We start from the raw sequence: 4,312 nt of genomic DNA, 5'->3' as shown, positions 1-4,312 counted from the left end.
ATCAAAATCTAATCTAATTTTCACGTGTCAAATACTTTAGAAGTATTTAAGTTATGTAAGCGTAATTTATAGTGAAGTGAAACAAGATATAATATTTTAGATCCCAATGATAATAAAGTTACCATGTTATACAGGGTGTCCACAAATTTAAACTAATCAAATAAGAACTTTAAGCGGCTCTAACTTGATTAATTTAAATACAACCCCATATTTTTTAACTTACCAGGAAATACAATTTTTAATTACCTATCGAATGGTATTAGGATATTAATGCCTAAGTTTTTGTTTTATTGCATTCGCAAGGAATTTTATAAATTACATTTTTTGTATTTTCAATTATGTCATGAGGTTTTGTTACTGAAATTTTACTTCTAATTGTATTTTCAGTTTTGAAGATAGTCCTAATATTAATTTTTTTACCTACTCGTTTAATTTGATCTGAAAGTCCTGGAATAAATAGAATGAAAAGGTTCGTAATAGGTTTATTTTGATTTTGTTTTGTTCGTGGGAATTCGTTGGGTTCGTTAAAACATTTTTCAATAAAAGAATTTGGATAATTATTGAAATTTAGAATTTCTTTTATGAAGTGTTTTTCTTTGGAAAATTTAGTAATAACTTTGTTATTAGGAGTTTTTTTCAAATGCAGAACTCTAACGAATTTTAGCACCATTGAAACATTCATAGCTTGCTAAACCATCCCGGTACACCTTGAGAACAGTTCGAATAAGTGCCGCATCCGCAATTGTCGGCCCTGGAGGAGATTCAAGTGTTTGAAATGAATATTAAAATGGCAAGAACGCATCGCAATGGATTAGGCCGAGCGGACCCGCTCTTAGATTACTCGTTTCATTAAGTTGAGTGCCTGTCTGATATGCCGGAGTTCTTCCGGAGCAGCCATCACTATATATACCTACATTCCATTAAGGGAAAGCTCGAGCATGGAAGATGTCTTCATTTAAATTTTTGCTCCCTGACCCTTTGCCTAAAACGCTCCTTTTGTGTTGTTGTTTTTACTTACATTAATGGATTCCATTAACGCCAGCGCATTAAACATTGTTATGATAATTTTTCATCGGCCTGGATGCGAAAAGTCAAGCTCATCCTTCGTAATTCTGAAATTTGCTTTTGCTTAAATCACCTTCGCACATTCCTAGGCACCCCCCTTACAGTAAAAAATAAAACAACAAAGACATTGGAGTGAGAATCTTTCACGTGTATGAAAAATTACATACAATTTCACAGAATGAGAATCACTCCGGCGCTCCAGGGAAAAAAAGGCAACATTAAGTGCCCAAGTAATTTCCAATCGCGCACACTTGACCCCACCCTGTATAAGCCCGGTCAGCAACATTTGCCCCTGATTCACGTGTTAACTGCTCCACTTTCCAGAACAAATGGGGAATAGATGAAAATTTACAAATGACGATTACGAGCTGAATAACGCCCATGATATGATGGATAAAGCCTGATCATTAAGCCCCGTATTTAAATCTATTTATTTTGGCATAACATTGTCGCATCAATTAGATTTATTGATACAAATCCCGAAGCTAATTATGACCATCCAAACACCCGCAGTAACAAGCTTGAATTGTCGGCACAATAATTAGGCGAAACACAAATAATAATATGGCCGGTTGAATTATTGCGCTTTTTGAATACAATGCCGGAAATTTGGCGGTTTTCGGCCCCTGATTTATCTGGTCATCATCAGGATTCGAAACAAGACGGTGGTGGGTGTGTCTGATAATAGTAGTTTTTGATACAAGTTTTCGTATGGAACAATATTGTTAGCGACCTGGGAAAACGGAGCAACCACGCGAGAGCGGCAACACTGGTAGGCGGGACACACCCAGGACGGGAGTGGCAACATCGCGGCTACTTCATGGCTGTGACGGGAGACGGCGCGGCGTTACTTCCGGGCAACACAGAACATCCGTGGGGTTGCCAGGGGAGATGGATCATTATTGATTTGATGGTGACGGTGCAAGGCGTTCATTAAAATTATTGAGCTTTGCATCGATCGTATTCTTCCTTAAATTTAACCCTAACAATATTTTTTATTCGAATAAAGGAAAAAAGTTATAATAGATGAAAATAGCCAAAAATAAAAGCCGGCAACTTTTTGCAACAGCATGTTTTGACGTTTGTAGTTTTTCAAACGCGTACTTTTGTAAGCATATACAAGTGAAATAGTGAGTGTTGAAAATCCAAGTGCTGCTTTCACGGTATGGAGTTTGTACAAGATGCATATTTTGCATAAAATCTGCGATTTTTAACAAAATCGTGTTTTGCTTGTGGCAACATCGACGAGTGCAAAAAATAGACCATTTGAACGACTTTGAGACTGAACTTGTAGCAAAATTATAATTTACAAATTGTAAGTGAACTTTAAATTGTGATCAATAGTTCTCTATAAACCTACATAATTAATTAAAAAAGCCTGTCGTTCACTTTTTAATGAAAATACTTCAAAATATTTTATGACAGTGACACGTTTAATTTGTCACATTTACTTTCGCGCACACGTGCGTAATAGTCCGTGCGCAAAAGTAAAACAAATGAACAGTAAAGAAAAGTGCTTCTTTTTGATCATCGCTTCTGATGGAAAAATGGCACTTTTAGATTCATTCGAATGAAAAAATGTTTATGCCTGGTGTCCAATCATTTTAGAGTCGAACATTGAAAAACAATCGGAAAGTTGACGATTTGACGTCAGAGTGTCGGGGCTCTCATTGCCCATTAGCGAGATTGAACCCCCCGTTGTACCTTGTCCTCCTCCTCGTCACTTCCGTTTTCCGTTCTCCATCTGTTTTCCTTCTCTACTAAAAGAAATTGTTTCCTGTAAGCCGGGAAATGAATTAATGCATTTCAAGCATACATTATTGATCATCCTTAATGCGAGAGCCGGCATTTAGGTGATTCGCCGTAATTTCCCAATTGGTTTATGCTCTTTTGCAATTAGCAAAAAAAACACCAACCCTGATATAATACAAATTGCCGACAACTAATTTCAGTAATAGCAAGGTTTGTTCTCCATTAGATAAATGGTTTTGGGTTGCCCGCTTTCTGCATTTTATTGAGCATTTTTAGATTCTCTGCAAACATAATTAATCAAATCAATTATTTAATGGCCGAAACATTTGGCTCAACTATATCTAATGACCGCACCCTTATCTTATTCCCGTGTTTCGTTTTGCGTAGCAGGACCGCAAAATTCAGTTTAGATTAAACCTGTATTTATTTAACAACCTCGTCAAATTAATAAAAGTAAACAATAAAAGCAGACGATTTTCGCCTGGTTTAATTAGGAACGCCTTACGCAAATATCGTTCACAACTAGATGTCGTTTTTTTTCGTTCTTCCCAATTATATCCATTGTTGGAGTTTAAGTCAAGAAGGCTGGTTAAGGGGACGCGGGAATAATCGCGAGCAAATTCGCGCAAATGTCGTTCAGAGGTTCTCACGCTATGTATATTTGTACAGGGTGGATTTTCAAATCTTTAACTATATAAAGTGAATTTTTCGGAATTTAACAGAAAGTTTTCGCTACTAGGGCGAAAAGTGTTCCTTTTCGAACGACAACAGTGTTTGACAACTGATTGATTGATTCTTGAAATCAAGACTTTTTTAGAAAACTGCCAATAATTCCTTATCGATGGTTTACTTTCTTGATGCGCGTTCTTGCTCATTTTGCTTCCGAGAAATGAGCAAAAACGGGACCAAAAACATATAATTTTGGTCTAATTTTGCACCTAAATGTCTGATATTCAAATTTAGCTTCATGTGGCAACATCGGCGAACGCAGATAAGTAGGCCATTAAGACCACTTTGAGACTGAACTTGTAACAAAGTGGTAATTTCCAAATTGCAAGTAAACTTTAAATTATGATCATGCCGGTTAATTTTTACTGAATATACTTTACAGTGACACGATCAATTTTTCAGATTCGAATAAAAATGATGTTTTGTTACAGAAACTTACTGGCATCCGGAACCTTTTGCGTACCGGCACACAGACGCATACGATCATCGGGTCCTTCGCAACCACATGAAGGTTCAAGAGCGGCTTCCACAAGAGCAGCAATGTGTCGCGATGCACAGACATTTTTTTTATAGTAGAGAGCTCTATTTTATCAAGTTATTCATGTAAAAACTGTAAATTTTGTACAGAATCTGAACCAACCCGTTAATGCGTTAAAACTTGTAAAGGGTTGCTTCGTATGCTTGGAGACTTTTGCGGACTTCGAATAATAAACTTACCAGACGCGGTCTAAATTTATGGACCAACCTGTACAGAGAGTAAAAAATG

At 36.7% G+C, this 4,312-nt stretch overlaps 1 long non-coding RNA gene across 1 annotated transcript; it reads left to right on the top strand.

Moving 5' to 3' along the window:
* The first annotated feature begins 607 nt into the window (after positions 1 to 607).
* On the top strand, positions 608 to 4,312 carry LOC125503870. The gene is made up of 2 exons (XR_007281122.1): positions 608 to 2,228; positions 3,978 to 4,312. It is a non-coding gene; the product is annotated as an uncharacterized LOC125503870 (long non-coding RNA).

The sequence above is a fragment of the Dendroctonus ponderosae genome, unplaced genomic scaffold, assembly GCF_020466585.1.
Source record: "Dendroctonus ponderosae isolate FM_Combo_2020 unplaced genomic scaffold, Dpon_F_20191213v2 Dpon_F_20191213_3, whole genome shotgun sequence".
Taxonomy (NCBI): domain Eukaryota; kingdom Metazoa; phylum Arthropoda; class Insecta; order Coleoptera; family Curculionidae; genus Dendroctonus; species Dendroctonus ponderosae.
Note: the sequence above shows the minus strand (reverse complement) of the source record. Positions and strands in the feature narration are given on the sequence as shown.